Source organism: Pagrus pagrus, assembly GCF_965226575.1.
Source record: "Pagrus pagrus genome assembly, chromosome: 11".
Taxonomy (NCBI): domain Eukaryota; kingdom Metazoa; phylum Chordata; class Actinopteri; order Spariformes; family Sparidae; genus Pagrus; species Pagrus pagrus.
In genome coordinates this window covers 33,110,217-33,133,754 of record NC_140195.1, presented here as the reverse complement: position 1 = coordinate 33,133,754, position 23,538 = coordinate 33,110,217, and positions in this window count along the sequence as shown.

The following is a 23,538-nucleotide window of genomic DNA, read 5'->3' as shown; positions in this document are numbered from 1 at the left end:
TGCGCTTCTTCGATTATATGTAGAGTCCTCCTTATATTGTCTTGCGTTTGACGCCCCTTGATATAGCCACACTGGTCTTCATTAATTAGATCTGCCATAAAGGACTCAAGTCTCTTAGCCAGAATAGAAGTATATATCTTGTAGTCACAGTTCAGTATCGATATTGGCCTATAATTTTCACATAATTCTTTATCCTTCCCCTCTTTTGGGAGTACTGTAATTATGGCTTCACTCCAGGAGGGTGGGATCTTTCCGTTTCTTAGGGTGTCATTAAGTGATGCCAATAACATCGGGCCCAGCTCTTTTTTAAATATTTTATACCACTCGGCTGGGAAGCCATCGCTTCCTGGAGTTTTATTTGATTTTAACCTATTAATGGCTTCTTCCAGTTCCTTCGCTGTGATACATGAATTTATACATCTATTTTGTTCTTCTCCTATTGATGGGAGATCTAATTGGTTTAAAAAGTTTCTTATTGTCCCCTCGTCTGCTGAGTCCTGTTGTGTATATAACTTTTTATAGTAATTTTCAAACACCTTATCTATTTTTCCAGGTTCAATCTCTAGTGTGTTGGTCATGGGTTCTCTAATTTTATGGATTGTTGTCCCTAGTTGTTGCTTTCTTAATCTCCTAGCTAGTAGTTTTGTGGCAAGATTCGTAGTAAGTTTGTTTCAGGTACCTAATTTTCTTTTCTACTTAGTCCCTAATCCCCTAGTATCTCATTCACTTTTGTTTTCACTTCCTGTATTTGCTTAATTAAGCTAGGATCTTTTGAGTTTTTATGCCGCTGTTCCAAATTTTTAAGTTCTTTGATCTTTTCCTGGTATAGTTTAAGTCTAGCTTTCTTGTGATATGTTGATCGTGATATGAGTTTTCCCCGCATAACTGCCTTCATTGCATCCCACAGAATAATGGGATCCACTTCCCCGTTGTCATTTTCTTCCCTGTATGTATTTATTTCTGTTTTCATCTCCTCTACAAATCCCGCGTTATTTAGTACACTAACATTCATTCTCCATACTGTATTCCTTTTCCTGCTATTCATATTCAATGTCAAATCAAAATCAAATCAAATTTTATTTGTATAGCCCAAATTCACAAATCACAGTTTGCCTCAGAGGGCTTTACAATCTGTACAGAGACGACACCCTCTGTCCTTCGACCCTCGATTCGAGTGAGGAAAAACTTGCCCCAAAAAAAAGCCCTTTTAACAGGGAAGAAAAAAATGCGGAAGAAACCTCAGGGAGAGCCACAGAGGAGGGATCCCTCTCCCAGGACGGACAGACGTGCAATAGATGTCGCATGTACAGAGCAGATCAACGAGATCACAATGTATTCAATTATAAGCGATGGTTGACAGGAGTGAAAGTACATAAAGATGTATTACAGCAATAATAATGAAATGCACATGGAAATGTGATTCCTAGTGATAACAGTAGTAGTGATTAATGGTAAGGATGGTATGTAGTAATGCATTACAATAATAGTAGTGGAACGTATGTAACAGAGATGTGACTAATATTAGCGACAGTAGTGGTGGGTGTCAGGCAGGGTCATGGCTGTAGGCGCATCCACGATCAGGCAGGGCCATAGCAGTGGGCGCATCCACGATCAGGCAGGGCCATAGCAGTGGGCGCATCCACGACCCGGGCGCGGCCAGGATCCATGGGAGCCTGTAGGACTAGAAAGCACAAGGACTCCGGGGAAGAAGTAAGTCAGTGACATGCAGAGATGGGGCATGTATACAGGCATAATGTATACAGATGGAGAGGAGAGGAGAGGGGAGGAGAGAGAAGCTCAGTGTGTCATTGTCCCCCGGACTAGGCCTATAGCAGCATAACTAAGAGCTGGTCCAGGACAGGCCTGGGCCTGTCCTGGCCCAGCCCTAACTATAAGCTCTATCGAAGAGGAAGGTCTTAAAGCTATGGTCTACGATTTGAAAGATTTGTTATTATTATTAACATCATTTAGATGGTGGTTATGACCCAATAGTACCACCTACACAATGTGGAGAGTAAAAGGAACCAAAAAAATCCATTCTCTCTAGTGTCTGTAAAACTGAGAAGAAATTGACCAATAGGAGCCATCCGGCCCGGATGGCTCCTAATGGATCAATTTTCCGATCCAATCCTCGTTCACTCTCCTGCTCCTGCTCACGTCTGGTCCCGACCCACTTCCGCATTTGAAACTACAAGCGGACAAGAGGTTTGTTTTGCCCTGAGCAGTTCAGCTGCCTCTGCTCGCCCCACCGACAAAGAGTCAAAGAGAGAAAGTGTCACTGAAAACACACAAAACGAGATGTGAAACAAAGAGGGCTCAAACCGAGTAAACATCGGGTCATCATCTGAACGGTGGCGAAAGGTCCGTGAAGATATGGACCCGGTGCTGATACAGCGGCGTTTCTGTTGAGCAGGTAACCTTCGTCTCTATTGTGGATGTTGTGACACAGATAACTTTCATGTCGATGCTGCTGATGACTGTGAAAGCTGCCGTTAGTTTGTTTCTGTTATTAGACGGTGTCTGTCTCTGCAGTGTTGTCAACAATTGTTTACTTGTTCGACGGAGACGTTAGCCTCTATGCTAGCATTGTAAGCTAACAACAAGTCTGAGTAGCACCGAACAGCAGCTGGGACACAGGTTTGTTTTTCAGCCACAATGTGGAAGCGATCGTTGTGATGAAAGCTGACGGCAGCATCTGTTAGTCTCTTGGCCCTCAGTAACTTTTAGAAGTGGCTAACTTAGCTGTTGTAACTTATTACGTAGCTGTAAGGTAACGTAGCTGTAGCATGCTAATGATGTTACGCTAGCTTGGCTGTGGAGCTTAGCTTTGGACATTGTAATGACTTACAAGATTTACGTGAGTTTCAACGGGCATTGTAATAACTTTATCTGTGAATCCGACATCGTTACTCCGCATTCAAAGCTGCTGTATTTGGTTTCTGCCGGCTTGTTGCTCTTGGTGCTTGTTGCGGGACGTATAAAGTTCGTTGAAGAGAGAGAAAAAAAAAAAAGCTTGTTGCGGGACGTATAAAGTTCGTTGAAGAGGAAAAAAAAAGCTTGTAGCCGGAGGGGGCGTGTCGTGGGACTCCGAGGGGAGAGCGATAAGAGCTCGGAGGGGAGGGGTTAAGGAGCACAGAGGGGAGGGGTGTGTGTGTGGGGGGGATGCTTTTTTCAAACCTTTCTCAGATCGTAGACCAGAGCTTTAAGTCTACTCTTAAAGGTAGAGAGGGTGTCCGCCTCCCGGACCAAAACAGGAAGATGGTTCCACAGAAGAGGAGCTTGATAGCTGAAGGCTCTGGCTCCCATTCTACTTTTGGAGACTTTAGGAACTACAAGTAATCCTGCGTTCTGGGAGCGTAATGCTCTAGTTGGGTGATAGGGTAGTATGAGCTCCTGGAGATATGATGGTGCCTGACCATTAACAGCTTTGTAAGTGAGGAGAAGGATTTTAAACTCTATTCTTGATTTTACAGGGAGCCAGTGCAGAGAGGCCAATACAGGAGTAATATGATCTCTTTTCTTAGTTCCTGTCAGTACACGTGTTGCAGCATTCTGGACCAGCTGGAGACTCTTTAGAGACTTGTTAGGGCAGCCTGATAATAGAGAATTACAATAGTCCAGCCTGGAAGTAACAAATGCATGGACTAGCTTTTCTGCGTCTTTTTGAGACAGGATGGGCCTGACTTTTGCAATGTTACGTAGATGAAAAAATGCAGACCTTGAAATTTGTTTTATGTGGGAGTTGAAGGACATATCTTGATCAAAGATAACTCCCAGATTCCTGACGGTGGTGCTGGAGGCCAAGTTAATCCAAACTCGCTATATCATTAGATAATGCATCTCTAAGGTGTTTAGGACCAAGTACTATAACTTCGGTTTTATCTGAGTTTAACAGCAGAAAATTGCAGGTCATCCAGGTCTTAATGTCCTTGAGACATGCATGTTTAGTTAGCTGATTAGTTTCATCTGGCTTTATTGATAGGTATAACTGGGTATCATCTGCGTAACAATGAAAGTTTATGGAGTGTTTCCGAATTATATTTCCTAGAGGGAGCATATATAAGGTGAATAGTATGGGTCCAAGCACGGAGCCTTGAGGAACACCATGACTTACCTTGGTATACAGGGATGACTCATCATTAACATGTACAAACTGAAATCGATCTGATAAATAGGACTTAAACCAGTTTAATGCGGGTCCTTTAATGCCAATTAAGTGTTCCAGTCTCTGTAGTAGAAAAAAAAAAATCAATGGTATCAAATGCAGCACTAAGATCTAGTAAGACCAGGACAAAGACAAGTCCTTTGTCAGAAGCGATTAGGAGGTCATTTGTAACTTTCACCAGTGCCGTCTCTGTGCTATGATGTGCTCTAAAACCTGATTGAAAATCCTCATATAAACTATTTTTATGAAGAAAGTCACATAGCTGGTTGGCGACTGCTTTCTCAAGGATCTTGGAGAGGAAAGGGAAGTTGGATATAGGTCTATAGTTGGCTAAAGCTTCTGGATCAAGATTAGGCTTTTTAAGGAGCGGTCTAATTACAGCTAGTTTAAAGGATTGTGGTACGTATCCTGTTAATAGAGACACGTTGATCATTTCTAGTAGAGATGTGCTAATTAAAGGTAAAGTTTCTTTCAGCAACCTAGTTGGGATGGGGTCTAGGAGACAAGTTGTTGGTCTAGATGAAGAAACCATCGAAGTTAGTTGGTGGAGGTCGATGGGAGAGAAGCAGTCTAAATATAAGTCAGAATTTACAACTGTTTCTGAGGTTCCTGTGTTTAAAGATACAATAGTGCCAGTTGAGGGCAAGCGATGATGGATTTTGTCTCTAATAGTTAAAATTTTATCATTAAAGAAGCTCATGAAGTCATTACTACTGAGCGTTGTAGGAATACATGGTTCAGTAGAGCTGTGACTTTCTGTCAGCCTGGCTACAGTGCTGAAAAGAAACCTGGTGTTGTTTTTGTTTTCCTCTATTAATGACGAGTAATAGCTTGCTCTGGCATTGCGGAGGGCCTTCCTATATATTTTAAGGCTATCTTTCCAGGCTAAGCGTGATTCTTCCAAGTTGGTGGAACGCCATTTCCTTTCAAATTTCCGTGATGTTTGCTTCAATTTGCGGGTATCCGAGTTATACCAGGGTGCTAACCTCCTGTGCTTTATAGTGGAGGATACAATGATCAGATAGATCTGCCACTCCTATCTTGCATTCTTCTACTCTGAATCTATCAACTGTATTCATAAAAAAGTAATCAATCCTCGTATATACACAGTGCGGAGCAGAGTAATATGTAAAGTCTATTTCGAGCGGATGGAGTTCCCTCCAGACATCTGTTATTCCTAATTCTCTTAGGGCTGTGTTTATATATCGGGAAACATGTATTTTACTGCTTTTCTTTGTGCTGGTTGTATCTAGATTTTGATCAAGCGTAGAGTTGAGATCCCCCCCCCAGTATCAAAATTCCTTCTGTTTCTTGAAGAATGACCTCAAATAAATTCTTGAAAAATGCTTTTCCCTCTTCTGGGGGCGCATATATATTGATGAGTGTGAATAGTTGATTTTCAATTTTCCCCTTCACCAGAATATATCTCCCTTCTTTATCTTTTATTTCCCTTAGGGTCTCAAATTTCGTTGTATTTGAAATCAAAATCGCTACCCCCCCTCTTACTTCCTTTTTTGTATGAACTATAATAAGTATTTTTAAATCCCAATTTTTTGAATTTCTCATGTTCCTGATCCGATAGATGTGTTTCTTGTAAAAAACTGACCTGTGATTTTTCCTTTTTTAATTTTGCTATAACCTTCCCTCTTTTCATTGGGTTGTTTAATCCGTTCACATTCAGAGACACCACTTTAAGTTGGTTACATTGCATCCTGTCCTCTTCTTGGTTCTTCTCCCTCTCTCCCACTGACACTTACAACATTAACAACCATATAAACAATAATAACAGAACAATCCTTCCGATAACTGTGGGCCTCTTGAACTGTGCCCGTGTCCCTGTTGGAGGGGGAGGGGAAAGTCCTCCAGTAAAGGTGGGGCCCCTCACTAGTGACGGGTGTAGGTCCTGGTTGGGGATCACCCTGCCTTCTAGCAGTGTCCAACATTTTTCTATGTTCCCTATCTGTCAGTCTATATAAAAAAACATGTTAGAGAAGCCTTGCAATGGGAGGAAAGCTTTGCTTCTTGCATTCAGGTACTGAATTTAACCAAAAGCTATTAAACAAACAGAAATACGGCCCCCATGCTTATTGCTGTGTCTTAAACTTAAAAATGAACAGTCTTGCTTACTCTTCTTTTTATCACATACATTTGAAATTAACCTGGCCTGTACATTAGTGTCATATTACAGCGCATTTACAATACACTGACCGTATGTGGTCTTAAATCTGCACCTCGCAATCCACTCAGGTGTTTTCTATCTCTCCGGATCTCCGAAACTCCTGCAGCCTCCCTCTCGCCCGCTGAGTTCTCTCTTTTTGCATTCCTGGTTCTCCGGCTCGTTGCCACTGCGATGCTCCTTGAATCCGCTCCTCCACCGTGCGCCCCTCGTCTAGTTCCTTCATCTGGACATTCATTCCCCTTTTCTTCATCTCTCTTGCTGCGTTGCATGGGCTGTTGTAGAGCCGGGGACCGTTGGTCCAGTGGATTCGGATCCTGGTTAGGGGTGTCTGGAATCTGATGCTCTTTTCCTTTAGGATCTTTTTGATTTCGGTGTATGCTTTCCGTTTCTGGACCACTTCGGCCACATAATTGTGGTCAAAGAACAGAGGTGTGTTGCAGAGTTTAATCCGCTTCTGCCAGGCTTTTTTTAATATCATCTCTTTGGTGTCAAACTGGTGGAAGTTAACGATTATCGACCGCGGTGTCTCTCCGGGGCCGGGTCTCTTCGCTGCCGCTCGGTGTGCTCGCTGAATTAGCAGGTTGGTCCCTGCTGGCAGTGTTAGCTCTCTCTGTAGTAGTTCCTCCACAAAACGGGGAACCGAATCCCCTTCCTTGCCCTCGGAACCCCGAATATCCGCAGGTTATTCCTCCTGGACCTTCCCTCAAGATCAGTTAGCTTTTCTTGTAGCTTTCTCTGCTCACATAGAGTTTTCAGCAGAGCTTCTTTAGCTTCCATGTTGAATGTCTCGAGTTCCTCGATGCGTGTCTGGGCCTCAGTGAGGCTTTTACTCTGGTCCCGCTGTTCTTCGCAGATAGCCTTTAGCTTGTTGTTTACGTCTTCTTTGAAGCTGGAGAACTCCTGTTTGAAGCTTGTGTCGAGAGACGTTATATCATTTTTCATTTCTTCTTTGAGTTCACGTATTTCTTTGGTAATCTCCGACAAATATTTATATAGTGTCGGCGCGTCCCCTTGGACTACGACTTCATCGTCGCCATTTTCCTCCATTTCACTGCTCTCCTCACTTGCGAGTTTTGTAGATTTCGTGACTTTCGTGACTATTCGGCTTCTAAGACAGATTCCCCCGTGTTCTGCTGGATTGATTTATAACTGAATTCACGTTATCGTTAGTTAGGGGGAGTTTGTTTGCTTCGACAGGTGGGAGCTAAATCCTACGCCGCCATTCCACTTGCCGCTCGACTGGAAGTCGTAGACCAGAGCTTTAACATTAATTAATGACGTGATAACGTTAACTTGCAGTCAATAGTGTGTCAAGTAATTATTAGGGCCCGAGCACGAATCTCGTGCGAGGACCTACAATGAGAGCATATTTGGCGGCCTGAACATACCCCAAAATTCACCAAACTTGGAACTTAAGTCACATGTGGTGAAAAATTTGATAATTTCACATGATTGGGGTGGATGTGGCCAGGGGACTCCATAGCGCCACCTAACATTCGCTTGTTCCCGCAAAAACATTCTTTGATCGTCTTGAAATTTACAGGAGTCATGGGTCTCAAGGCTTTAGCCTGGAATTATTTTTGTCAGAATTTTAGGTGCAACAGGAAGTCGGCCATCTTGAATGGCGTGCGGCGAATTTAATTATTCCGACACATTTTTCGGTACTTTAGGATGTTCGCAGACTCACCAAATTTGGCCTGTAGCTCCCTATCCATGAGTACGTTAATTTGATACCACAACTGCCCTCATGCGCAGCACGATAGCTCAGTAGCGCCCCCTGACGCCCCCCTTATGGCTTTTCCCATTCATTTTTTTTCATTTCTATGCCTCGTACTTTATGTAAGTAGTCCAACAGACTTAACGCCACGGCCTTCACACTCACTAAATATCATCTTCAGACCTTGATGATGACACCTTGTGAAAAGCTTTTGCCTCCGATATACCTGGTGGGCGGGGCGGTGGGTTAATTTTGATGACCCCCTTATGGCTTTTCCCATTCTGTACGGAGCCAATATGTCTACGCCTCGTACTTTCACTAACTCGTCCGACAGATTTAACACCACAGACTTCACATTCACTCAGCAGCATCCTCATACCTTCAACAGCCTGCGTTGTGCCTGGTGGGCGTGGCCGTGTGGTCAATTTTGATCCTTCGCCATCACGCAGGAAGTCCTTATAACTTCAACATACAATTTCCCATCTGCATCAAATTGGTCACACATGTAGAGGGGCTCACCCAAAATACCTCTCTGCATCAATACTACGTCATATCCATAGTGCCACCCACTGGACACAGGAAGTCACTGAAGGTGTCACTGTTGTGTTTTGTGTGACACGTACCTCATTTAGGTAGGAACTTTCGACAGGCAACAGGCAAGCACACATCTTGGCACGCGGCCTCCAACGGCGCCACAGCCCGACGTACGTGGGGGGGCGAGGGCCCGTTCATCACTGCTTGCAGTTTTAATTATTATTAGGGCCCGAGCACGAATCTCGTGCAAGGACCTATTGTATCTGCTAGGATTATTTATTATTATTAGGGCCCGAGCACGAATCTCATGCGAGGACCTATTGTATCTGTTAAGATTATTTATTATTATTATTATTAGGGCCCGAGCACGAATCTCGTGCGAGGACCTATTGTATCTGCTAGGATTATTTATTATTAGGGGTCGGAGCAGGGAACCTGGAAGGACCCTATTGTTTTTGTAGTGATTATTATTTATTTATTAGGGCCCGAGCAGGGAACCTGCGAGGTCCCTAATGTAATTGTAATGATTATTATTATTATTAGGGCCCGAGCAGGGAACCTGCAAGGACCCTATTGTAATTGTAATGATTATTAGGGCCCGAGCAGGAAACCTGCGAGGTCCCTATTGTAATTGTAATGATTATTATTAGGGCCCGAGCACGAATCTCGTGCGAGGACCTATTGGATTCGTGCGAGGACCTATTGGATTCGCTAGGATTATTAGGGCCCGAGCAGGGAACCTGCGAGGTCCCTATTGTTTTTGTAATGATTATTAGGGCCCGAGCAGGGAACCTGCGAGGTCCCTATTGTAATTGTAATGATTATTAGGGCCCGAGCAGGAAACCTGCGAGGTCCCTATTGTTTTTGTAATGATTATTATTAGGGCCCGAGCACGAATCTCGTGCGAGGACCTATTGGATTCGCTAGGATTATTAGGGCCCGAGCAGGGAACCTGCGAGGTCCCTATTGTAATTGTAGTGATTATTATTAGGGCCCGAGCAGGAAACCTGCGAGGTCCCTATTGTAATTGTAATGTTTATTAGGGCCCGAGCACGAATCTCATGCGAGGACCTATTGTATCTGTTAAGATTATTTATTATTATTATTATTAGGGCCCGAGCACGAATCTCGTGCGAGGACCTATTGTATCTGCTAGGATTATTTATTATTAGGGGTCGGAGCAGGGAACCTGGAAGGACCCTATTGTTTTTGTAGTGATTATTATTTATTTATTAGGGCCCGAGCAGGGAACCTGCGAGGTCCCTAATGTAATTGTAATGATTATTATTATTATTAGGGCCCGAGCAGGGAACCTGCAAGGACCCTATTGTAATTGTAATGATTATTAGGGCCCGAGCAGGAAACCTGCGAGGTCCCTATTGTAATTGTAATGATTATTATTAGGGCCCGAGCACGAATCTCGTGCGAGGACCTATTGGATTCGTGCGAGGACCTATTGGATTCGCTAGGATTATTAGGGCCCGAGCAGGGAACCTGCGAGGTCCCTATTGTTTTTGTAATGATTATTAGGGCCCGAGCAGGGAACCTGCGAGGTCCCTATTGTAATTGTAATGATTATTAGGGCCCGAGCAGGAAACCTGCGAGGTCCCTATTGTTTTTGTAATGATTATTATTAGGGCCCGAGCACGAATCTCGTGCGAGGACCTATTGGATTCGCTAGGATTATTAGGGCCCGAGCAGGGAACCTGCGAGGTCCCTATTGTAATTGTAGTGATTATTATTAGGGCCCGAGCAGGAAACCTGCGAGGTCCCTATTGTAATTGTAATGTTTATTAGGGCCCGAGCACGAATCTCGTGCGAGGACCTATTGTATCTGCTAGGATTATTAGGGCCCGAGCACGAATCTCGTGCGAGGACCTATTGTATCTGCTAGGATTATTTATTATTATTAGGGCCCGAGCACGAATCTCGTGCGAGGACCTATTGTATCTGCTAGGATTATTAGGGCCCGAGCACGAATCTCGTGCGAGGACCTGTTGTATCTGTAAGGATTATTAGGGCCCGAGCACGAATCTCGTGCGAGGACCTATTGTATCTGCTAGGATTATTTATTATTATTATTAGGGCCCGAGCACGAATCTCGTGCGAGGACCTATTGTATCTGCTAGGATTATTTATTAGGGCCCGAGCACGAATCTCGTGCGAGGACCTATTGTATCTGTAAGGATTATTAGGGCCCGAGCACGAATCTCGTGCGAGGACCTATTGTATCTGTAAGGATTATTTATTAGGGCCCGAGCACGAATCTCGTGCGAGGACCTATTGTATCTGTAAGGATTATTAGGGCCCGAGCACGAATCTCGTGCGAGGACCTATTGTATCTGTAAGGATTATTTATTATTATTATTATTAGGGCCCGAGCACGAATCTCGTGCGAGGACCTATTGTATCTGTAAGGATTATTAGGGCCCGAGCACGAATCTCGTGCGAGGACCTATTGTATCTGTAAGGATTATTTATTAGGGCCCGAGCACGAATCTCGTGCGAGGACCTATTGTATCTGTAAGGATTATTTATTATTATTAGGGCCCGAGCAGGGAACCTGCAAGGACCCTATTGTAATTGTAATGATTATTATTGTTATTATTAGGGCCCGAGCAGGGAACCTGCAAGGACCCTATTGTAATTGTAATGATTATTATTATTATTCTTATTTTATTCCTTCTTCCAAAATGATCGCATTTTTCACTGCCTGAACATACCCCAAAACTCGCCAAACTTGGAATATAGATCACACCTGGCGAAAAATTTTATAATCTGTTGTCATTGTCAAATTTCGCCACTAGGTGGCGCTATTATGAAGGACAGTGCGTTTTGGCTAATAACTCACACATACTTTGTCGCACATTCTAAATCCTTATATCCACGCGTTCAGTGAATCCTCCTGAATCTCTGGGTATAGGCCACGCCCATATCCGCCTACCGTTTTTTTTCGCTAGCTCGCAAAATGTCGCAAACCTACTTTTTCGAACTCCTCCCAGGCAATTTCACCAATTTGCACCAAACTTTGCACACAGCATCTGTGGACCCTCCTGACAGAAAGTTATTAAAAGAATTTTGATATGCCAAAAAATACTCAAGTTATTAAATTATAACTTCCTGCAGATTTCGCTCCAGACAGGAAGTGTTGCATATCTCCACGTCGGTGTGTCCGAATGACTTCAAACTCAGGATCCTACTTCCACGTGAGGCCCTAAGGCTCTGTTCAAAATTTGGGATGATGACCACCAGGTGGCGCTGTTTAAATTCAACTATTTTATATCTCAACATCTGTTATTCGGATTAACACAAAACTTTGTAGACTCATTGCCAATGCCCTCCTGAGGATACCTCACGAATGTGTTACCGATCCGACACTAGGTGGCGCTCTGGTGGCAGTTACATCTTAGATTTGGCACTGTGCCAAAACCATAACACTTATGGATATGAAACTCATTGGGGTGGTATAGACTGGCCCCTGTAACTCACACACCAAAAATGACCAGCAGGTGGCGCTGTTATGAAGACAAAGGCGTTTTTGCCTTGACTGCCTTCACTTTTGATTCCTCAACGGAAGTTGGTGCGTGAACAAGCCACAACGGCAGCATGCCCCGACAGCAGCACGCCCCGACACGCGTGGACTGCGAGGGCCCGTACATCACTGCTCGCAGTTTTAATTTTTATTTTATTTTTTCTTCTGCCAAAATGATCGCATTTTTCACTGCCTGAACATACCCCAAAACTCGCCAAACTTGGAATATACGTCACACCTGGCGAAAAATTTTATAATCTGTCGTCGTTGTGAATTTTCACCATTAGGTGGCGCTGTTATCAAGGAAAGTGCGTTTTGCCTAATAACTCCCACATACTTTGTCGCACATTCTAAATCCTTACATCCACGCGTTCAGTGAATCCTCCTGAATCTCTGGGTATAGGCCACGCCCATATCCGCCTACCGTTTTTTTTCGCTAGCTCGCAAAATGTCGCAAACCCACTTTTTCGAACTCCTCCCACCCAATTTCTCTAATTTGCACCAAACTTGGCACACAGCATCTGTGGACCCTTCTGACAAAAAGTTATTAAAAGAATTTTGATATTCCAAAGAATACTCAAGTTATTAAATTACAACTTCCTGCAGATTTCGCTCCAAACAGGAAGTGTTGCATATCTCCACATTGGTTTGTCCGAAGGACATGAAACTCAAGATACTACTTCCCCATGAGCCCCTACGGCTCTGTACTAAATTTTGTCTCATGACCACTAGGTGGCGCTCTTTAAATTGAAGTAATTTATATCTCCACATCCGTTTGTCGGATTAACATGAAACTTGCTACGCTCATTGCCAATGCCCTCCTGAGGATATCTGACGAAGGTCATACCGATCCGACACTAGGTGGCGCTCTGGTGGCAGTTTCATTTTTTATTTGGCACTGTGCCCACACCATAATACTTATGGATATGAAATTCATAGGGGTGGTATAGACTGGTGCCTGTAACTCACACACCAAAAATGACCGGCAGGTGGCGCTATTTTCAACACAAAACCGTTTTTGGCTAATAACTCCCACATAGCATGGTGCACATTGTTAAACCTTATGTCTACGTGTTCCCTGCATTCATCTGAATTTTGTGATGTAGGCCAACCCCACTTTCACGACAGAATTCCATTTGCAAATTCCGGAATGTCTCAAACCTACTTTTTCCAACTCCTCCCACCCAATTTCTCCGATTTGCACCAAACTTTGCACACAGCATCTGTGGACCCTCCTGACAAAAAGTTATTAAAATAATACTGATAGTCCAAACAACGGCCAAAATATGCAACAACAATTTCCTGCACATTGTGGTCAAACCGACAGTCTTCCATATCTTGATGAAATACACTCCCATTAACACTAAAGTTTTTTTTATTGTGTTCCATGGCCCGATGACGGTTTGTGAAAAATTTGGTGCAAATCGCCCAATAGGGGGCGCTTTTATTGCTAAATGACGAAAGAACAGCTTGCCTGCCTTCACTTTTCATTCCTCAGCGGAAGTTGTTGCATGAACAAGCCGCGACAGCAGCATGTCCCGACAGCAGCATGTAGCGACAGCAGCACGCCGCAACATCAGCATGCTCCGACACGCGTGGACTGCGAGGGCCCGTTCATCGCTGCTTGCAGCTTTAATTAGGGCCCGAGCAGGAAACCTGCGAGGTCCCTATTGTAATTGTAATGATTATTATTAGGGCCCGAGCAGGAAACCTGCGAGGTCCCTATTGTAATTGTAATGATTAGGGCCCGAGCAGGAAACCTGCGAGGTCCCTATTGTAATTGTAATGATTATTATTATTATTATTATTATTAGGGCCCGAGCAGGGAACCTGCAAGGACCCTATTGTTTTTGTAGTGATTATTATTATTTTTTTTTTAATTATTTTTAGGCCAAAATGATCGCATTTTTCACTGCCTGAACATACCCCAAAACTCACCAAACTTGGAATATACGTCACACCTGGCGAAAAATTTTATAATCTGTTGTCGTTGTGAATTTTCACCACTAGGTGGCGCTATTATCAAGGAAAGTGCATTTCGCCTTATAACTCCCACATACTTTGTCGCACATTCAAAAACCTTATATCCACACGTTCAGTGAATCCTCCTGAATCTCTGGGTATAGGCCACGCCCATATCCGCCTACCGTTTTTTTTCGCTAGCTCGCAAAATGTCGCAAACCTACTTTTTCGAACTCCTCCCAGGCAGTTCGACCGATTTGCACGAAACTTTGCACACAGCATCTGTGGACCCTCCTGACAAAAAGTTATTAAAAGAATTTTGATATTCCAAAGAATACTCAAGTTATTAAATAACAATTTCCTGCAGATTTCGGTCAAAACAGGAAGTGTTGCATATCTCCACATTGGTGTGTCCGAATGACATGAAACTCAGGATAATACTTCCCCATGAGCCCCTAAGGCTCTGTGCCAAATTTTGGACGACCACCACTAGGTGGCGCTCTTTAAATTGAAGTAATTTATATCTCCACATCCGTTTGTCTGATTGACATGAAACTTGGTACACTTATTGCAAATGCCCTCCTGAGGATGGCTGACCAAGGTCTTACCGCTCCGACACTAGGTGGCGCTCTGGCGGCAGATTCATTTTGTTTTTGGCACTGTGCCCACACCACAATACTTATGGATATGAAATTCATTGGGGTGGTACACACTGGCCCCTGTACCTCACACACCAAAAATTACCACTAGGTGGCGCTGTTATCAAGACAAAACCGTTTTTCCCTTGACTGCCTTCACTTTTCATTACTCAACGGAAGTTGTTGCATGAACAAGCCCCGACGGCAGCATGCCCCGACACGCGTGGACTGCGAGGGCCCGTACATCACTGCTCGCAGTTTTAATTAGGGCCCGAGCAGGGAACCTGCAAGGACCCTATTGTAATTGTAATGATTATTATTAGGGCCCGAGCAGGGAACCTGCAAGGACCCTATTGTAATTGTAATGATTATTATTAGGGCCCGAGCAGGGAACCTGCGAGGTCCCTATTGTAATTGTAATGATTATTATTAGGGCCCGAGCAGGAAACCTGCGAGGTCCCTATTGTAATTGTAATGTTTATTATTATTATTTTTATTTATCCCAAATGATCGCATTTTTCACTGCCTTAACATACCCCAAAACTCGCCAAACTTGGAATATACGTCACACCTGGCGAAAAATTTTATAATCTGTCGTCGTTGTGAATTTTCACCACTAGGTGGCGCTGTTATCAAGGAAAGTGCGTTTTGCCTAATAACTCCCACATACTTTGTCGCACATTCTAAATCCTTATATCCACGCGTTCAGTGAATCCTCCTGAATCTCTGGGTATAGGCCACGCCCATATCCGCCTACCGTTTTTTTTCGCTAGCTCGCAAAATGTCGCAAACCTACTTTTTCGAACTCCTCCCAGGGAATTTCACCGATTTGCACGAAACTTTGCACACAGCATCTGTGGACCCTCCTGACAAAAAGTTATTAAAAGAATTTTGATATTCCAAAGGATACTCAAGTTATTACATAACAACTTCCTGCAGATTTCGCTCCAAACAGGAAGTGTTGCATATCTCCACAATGCTGTGTCCGAATGACATCAAACTCAGGATACTACTTCCCCATGAGCCCCTAAGGCTCTGTACTAAATTTTGTCTCATGACCACTAGGTGGCGCTCTTTAAATTGAAGTCATTTATATCTCCACATCCGTTTGTCGGATTAACATGAAACTGGCTACACTCATTGCCAATGCCCTCCTGAGGATAGCTGATGAAGGTCATACCGATCCGACACTAGGTGGCGCTCTGGTGGCAGTTTCATTTTTTATTTGCCACTGTGCCCACACCATAACACTTATGGATATGAAACTCATAGGGGTGTTAGAGACTGGCCCCTGTAACTCACACACCAAAAATGACGAGCAGGTGGCGCTAAATGGCTCCATAGCGCCCCCTTGGAATATTTCAAAATTGAAGCCCTGCCCCCTACATGCACGTACATGAACAAAATTCAGTAGGCTTATGTATCATCACCAGACGCACAAAAAACCCTCTTGGACACATACCCTCAGTCCAACAGGAAGTCCGCCATTTTCCTTCAAATTCAATCCTTCGCCATCAAGCAGGAAGGCCTGATAACTTCAACATACAATTTCCCATCGGCATCAAATTGATCACACATGTAGAGGGGCTCACCCTGAATACGTCTCTGCATCAATACTGCGTCATATCCATAGCGCCACCCACTGGACACAGGAAGTCACTGAAGATGTCACTGTTGTGTTTTGTGTGACATGAATCCCATTTAGGTTGGACATTTCCACAGGCAACAGGCAAGCACACATCTGGGCACACAGGCCTTCAACGGCGCCACAGCCCGACGTACGTGGGGCTGCGAGGGCCCGTTCATCACTGCTTGCAGTTTTAATTATTTTAGTTTTTTTTCTTCCGAAATGATCGCATTTTTCACTGCCTGAACATACCCCAAAACTCACCAAACTTGGAATATACGTCACACCTGGCGAAAAATTTTATAATCTGTTGTCGTTGTGAATTTTCGCCAGTAGGTGGCGCTATTATCAAGGAAAGTGCGTTTTGCCTAATAACTCCCACATACTTTGTCGCACATTCTAAATCCTTATATCCACGCGTTCAGTGAATCCTCCTGAATCTCTGGGTATAGGCCACGCCCATATCCGCCTACCGTTTTTTTTCGCTAGCTCGCAAAATGTCGCAAACCTACTTTTTCGAACTCCTCCCAGGCAATTTCACCAATTTGCACAAAACTTTGCACACAGCATCTGTGGACCGTCCTGACAAAAAGTTATTAAAAGAATTTTGATACACCAAAAAATACTCAAGTTATTAAATTACAAATTCCTGCAGATTTCCCTCAAAACAGGAAGTTTTGCATATCTCCACACTGGTGTGTCCGAATGACTTCAAACTCAGGATCCTACTTCCCCATGAGCCCCTAAGGCTCTGTGCCAAATTTTGGCCGACCACCACTAGGTGGCGCTCTTTAAATTAAACTATTTTATATCTCCACATCGGTTGGTCCGATTAATGCCAAACTTGGTACACTCATTGCCAGTGCCCTCCTGAGGATAGCTGATGAAGGTCTTACCGATCCGACGCTAGGTGGCGCTCTGGTGGCAGTTTCATTTTACATTTGGCACTGTGCCCACACCATAACACTTATGGATATGAAACTCATTGGGGTGGTATAGACTGGCCCCTGTAACTCACACACCAAAAATGACCAGCAGGTGGCGCTGTTATCAAGAGAAAAGCGTTTTCGGTGAATAACTCCCACATAATATGTCGCACAGTTCAAGGCCTTATATCTACGTGTTCCCTGAATCCAGATGAAGTGATTGATGTAGGCCACGCCCACGTTCACCCCAAATTTCCATTCGCAAAATCGCGCAAACCGAAAAACCTACTTTTTCGAACTCCTCCCACGCAATTTCACCGATTTGCACCAAACTTTGCACACAGCATCTGTACATGCTCACGACAAAAAGTTATTAAAACAATTTTGATACTCCAATAAACACCCAAAATATAGAATTACAATTTCCTGCAAATTCTGTTCAAACAGACAGTCTTCCATGTCTTGACCAAATGCAGTCCCATTAACACACGGACAGTTAAGACATACATACACAATAATCGGGCAATGCGGCCGGGTAACTGGCAGGCCCCGACCGCAGCACACCCCGACACGCGTGGACTGCGAGGGCCCGTTCATCACTGCTTGCAGTTTTAATTATTATTATTCTTATTTTATTCCTTCTTCCAAAATGATCGCATTTTTCACTGCCTGAACATACCCCAAAACTCGCCAAACTTGGAATATAGATCACACCTGGCGAAAAATTTTATAATCTGTTGTCATTGTCAAATTTCGCCACTAGGTGGCGCTATTATGAAGGACAGTGCGTTTTGGCTAATAACTCACACATACTTTGTCGCACATTCTAAATCCTTATATCCACGCGTTCAGTGAATCCTCCTGAATCTCTGGGTATAGGCCACGCCCATATCCGCCTACCGTTTTTTTTCGCTAGCTCGCAAAATGTCGCAAACCTACTTTTTCGAACTCCTCCCAGGCAATTTCACCAATTTGCACCAAACTTTGCACACAGCATCTGTGGACCCTCCTGACAGAAAGTTATTAAAACAATTTTGATATGCCAAAAAATACTCAAGTTATTAAATTATAACTTCCTGCAGATTTCGCTCCAGACAGGAAGTGTTGCATATCTCCACGTCGGTGTGTCCGAATGACTTCAAACTCAGGATCCTACTTCCACGTGAGGCCCTAAGGCTCTGTTCAAAATTTGGGATGATGACCACCAGGTGGCGCTGTTTAAATTCAACTATTTTATATCTCAACATCTGTTATTCGGATTAACACAAAACTTTGTAGACTCATTGCCAATGCCCTCCTGAGGATACCTCACGAATGTGTTACCGATCCGACACTAGGTGGCGCTCTGGTGGCAGTTACATCTTAGATTTGGCACTGTGCCAAAACCATAACACTTATGGATATGAAACTCATTGGGGTGGTATAGACTGGCCCCTGTAACTCACACACCAAAAATGACCAGCAGGTGGCGCTGTTATGAAGACAAAGGCGTTTTTGCCTTGACTGCCTTCACTTTTGATTCCTCAACGGAAGTTGGTGCGTGAACAAGCCACAACGGCAGCATGCCCCGACAGCAGCACGCCCCGACACGCGTGGACTGCGAGGGCCCGTACATCACTGCTCGCAGTTTTAATTAGGGCCCGAGCAGGGAACCTGCGAGGACCCTATTGTAATTGTAGTGTTTCTTATTATTTTAGTTATTTTTATTTTTCCCAAATGATCGCATTTTTCACTGCCTGAACATACCCCAAAACTCACCAAACTTGGAATATAGATCAGACCTGGTGAAAAATTTTATAATCTGTTGTCGTTGTGAATTTTCAGCAGTAGGTGGCGCTGTAATTAAGGAAAGTGCGTTTTGCCTAATAACTCACACATACTTTGTCGCACATTCAAAAACCTTATATCCACGCCTTCAGTGAATCCTCCTGAATCTCTGGGTATAGGCCACGCCCATATCCGCCTACCGTTTTTTTTCGCTAGCTCGCAAAATGTCGCACACCTACTTTTTCGAACTCCTCCCAGGCAATTTCACCAATTTGCACAAAACTTTGCACACAGCATCTGTGGACCCTCCTGACAAAAAGTTATTAAAAGAATTTTGATATACCAAAAAATACTCAAGTTATTAAATTACAAATTCCTGCAGATTTCGCTCAAACCAGGAAGTTTTGCATACCTCCACATTGGTGTGTCCAAATGACTTCAAACTCAGGATAGTACTTCCCCATGAGCCCCTAAGGCTCTGTGCAAAATTTTGGCTGATGTCCACTAGGTGGCGCTCTTTAAATTGAAGTAATTTATATCTCCACATCCGTTTGTCGGATTAACATGAAACTTGCTACACTCATTGCCAATGCCCTCCTGAGGATAGCTGACGAAGGTCATACCGATCCGACACTAGGTGGCGCTCTGGTGGCAGTTTCATTTTTTATTTGCCACTGTGCTTACACTATAACACTTATGGATATGAAACTCATAGGGGTGTTAGACACTGGCCCCTGTAACTCACACACCAAAAATGACGAGCAGGTGGCGCTAAATGGCTCCATAGCGCCCCCTGGAATATTTCAAATTTGAAGCCCTGCCTCCTACATGCACGTACATGAACCAAATTCGGTGGCCTTATGTATCATCACCAGACGCACAAAAAACCCTCTTGGACACATACCCTCAGTCCAACAGGAAGTCCGCCATTTTCCTTCAAATTCAATCTTTTGCCATCAATCAGGAAGTCCTGATAACTTCAACATACAATTTCCCATCGGCATCAAATTGCTCACACATGTAGAGGGGCTCGCCCTGAACACGTCTCTGCATCAATACTATGTCATATCTATAGCGCCACCCACTGGACACAGGAAGTCACTGAAGATGTCACTGTTGTGTTTTGTGTGACACAAATCCCGTTTAGGTAGGACATTTCCACAGGCAACGGCCAAGCACACAACTGGGCGCACAGGCCTCCCACGGCGCCACAGCCCAACGTACGTGAACTGCGAGGGCCCGTACATCACTGCTCGCAGTTTTAATTAGGGCCCGAGCAGGGAACCTGCGAGGACCCTATTGTAATTGTAATGATTATTATTATTTTTTTTATTTTTCTTCTGACAAAATGATCGCATTTTTCACTGCCTGAACATACCCCAAAACTCACCAAACTTGGAATATATGTCAGACCTGGCGAAAAATTTTATAATCTCTTGTCATTGTGAATTTTCGCCACTAGGTGGCGCTATTATCAAGGAAAGTGCGTTTTGCCTAATAACTCCCACATACTTTGTCGCACATTGAAAAACCTTATATCCACGCGTTCAGTGAATCCTCCTGAATCTCTGGGTATAGGCCACGCCCATATCCGCCTACCGTTTTTTTTCGCTAGCTCGCAAAATGTCGCAAACCTACTTTTTCGAACTCCTCCCAGGCAATTTCACCAATTTGCACAAAACTTTGCACACAGCATCTGTGGACCCTCCTGACAAAAAGTTATTAAAAGAATTTTGATATGCCAAAAAATACTCAAGTTATTAAATTACAAATTCCTGCAGATTTCGCTCAAAACAGGAAGTTTTGCATATCTCCACATTTGTGTGTCCGAATGACTTCAAACTCAGGATCCTACTTCCCTATGTGGCCCTAAGGCTCTGTTCAAAATTTTGCCCGATGACCACTAGGTGGCGCTCTTTAAATTGGAGTAATTTATATCTCCACATTGGTTTGTCGGATTAATATGAAACTTGGTACACTCATTGCCAATGCCCCCCTAAGGATAGCTGACGAAGGTCATACCGATCCAACACTAGGTGGCGCTCTGGTGGCAGTTTCATTTTATATTTGCCACTGTGCCCACACCATAACACTTATGGATATGAAATTCATAGGGGTGGTATAGACTGATGCCTGTAACTCACACACCAAAAATGACCAGCAGGTGGCGCTATTATCAACACAAAACCGTTTTTGCCTAATAACTCCCACATAACATTGTGCACATTGTTAAACCTTATATATATGTGTTCCCTGCATTCAGCTGAATTGTGTGATGTAGGCCACGCCCACTTACGTGGTACATTTGCATTTGCACATTCCGGAATGTAGCAAACCTCCTTTTTGGAACTCCTCCCACCCAATTTCTCTGATTCGCACCAAACTTTGCACACAGCATCTGTGGACCCTGCTGACGAAAACTTATTAAAATAATTGTGATAGTCCAAAGATTGGCCAAAATATGAAACAACAATTTCCTGCACATTGTGGTCAGACAAACAATCTTCCATATCTTGATGAAATACAGTCCAATTAACACTGAAGTTTTGTTTATTGTGTTCCATGGCCCAATGACAGTTTGTGAAAAAATTGGTGGAAATCATCCAATAGGGGGCGCTTTTATTGCTACGTGACGAAACAACAGCTTGACTGCCTTCACTTTTGATTCCTCAATGGACATTGTTGCATGAACAAGCCCCGACAGCAGCATGCAGCGACAGCAGCATGCCCCGACAGCAGCACGCCCCGACACGCGTGGACTGCGAGGGCCCGTTCATCGCTGCTTGCAGCTTTAATTATTATTCTTATTTTAGTTTTTTTTCTTCCCAAATGATCGCATTTTTCACTGCCTGAACATACCCCAAAACTCGCCAAACTTGGAATATACGTCACACCTGGCGAAAAATTTTATAATCTGTCGTCGTTGTGAATTTTCACCACTAGGTGGCGCTGTTATCAAGGAAAGTGCGTTTTGGCTAATAACTCCCACATACTTTGTCGCACATTCTAAATCCTTATATCCACGCGTTCAGTGAATCCTCCTGAATCTCTGGGTATAGGCCACGCCCATATCCGCCTACCGTTTTTTTTCGCTAGCTCGCAAAATGTCGCAAACCTACTTTTTCGAACTCCTCCCAGGCAGTTCGACCGATTTGCACGAAACTTTGCACACAGCATCTGTGGACCCTCCTGACAAAAAGTTATTAAAAGAATTTTGATATTCCAAAGAATACTCAAGTTATTAAATAACAATTTCCTGCAGATTTCGGTCAAAACAGGAAGTGTTGCATATCTCCACATTGGTGTGTCCGAATGACATGAAACTCAGGATAATACTTCCCCATGAGCCCCTAAGGCTCTGTGCCAAATTTTGGACGACCACCACTAGGTGGCGCTCTTTAAATTGAAGTAATTTATATCTCCACATCCGTTTGTCTGATTGACATGAAACTTGGTAAACTTATTGCAAATGCCCTCCTGAGGATGGCTGACGAAGGTCTTACCGCTCCGACACTAGGTGGCGCTCTGGCGGCAGTTTCATTTTCTTTTTGGCACAGTGCCCACACCATAATACTTATCGATATGAAATTCATTGGGGTGGTACACACTGGCCCCTGTAACTCACACACCAAAAATTACCACTAGGTGGCGCTGTTATCAAGACAAAACCGTTTTTCCCTTGACTGCCTTCACTTTTCATTACTCAACGGAAGTTGATGCATGAACAAGCCCCGACGGCAGCATGCCCCGACACGCGTGGACTGGGAGGGCCCGTACATCACTGCTCGCAGTTTTAATTAGGGCCCGAGCAGGGAACCTGCAAGGACCCTATTGTTTTTGTAGTGATTATTATTATTTTTTTTTTTATTATTTTTAGGCCAAAATGATCGCATTTTTCACTGCCTGAACATACCCCAAAACTCACCAAACTTGGAATATACGTTACACCTGGCGAAAAATTTTATAATCTGTTGTCGTTGTGAATTTTCACCACTAGGTGGCGCTATTATCAAGGAAAGTGCGTTTCGCCTTATAACTCCCACATACTTTGTCGCACATTCAAAAACCTTATATCCACACGTTCAGTGAATCCTCCTGAATCTCTGGGTATAGGCCACGCCCATATCCGCCTACCGTTTTTTTTCGCTAGCTCGCAAAGTGTCGCAAACCTACTTTTTCGAACTCCTCCCAGGCAGTTCGACCGATTTGCACGAAACTTTGCACACAGCATCTGTGGACCCTCCTGACAAAAAGTTATTAAAAGAATTTTGATATTCCAAAGAATACTCAAGTTATTAAATAACAATTTCCTGCAGATTTCGGTCAAAACAGGAAGTGTTGCATATCTCCACATTGGTGTGTCCGAATGACATGAAACTCAGGATAATACTTCCCCATGAGCCCCTAAGGCTCTGTGCCAAATTTTGGACGACCACCACTAGGTGGCGCTCTTTAAATTGAAGTAATTTATATCTCCACATCCGTTTGTCT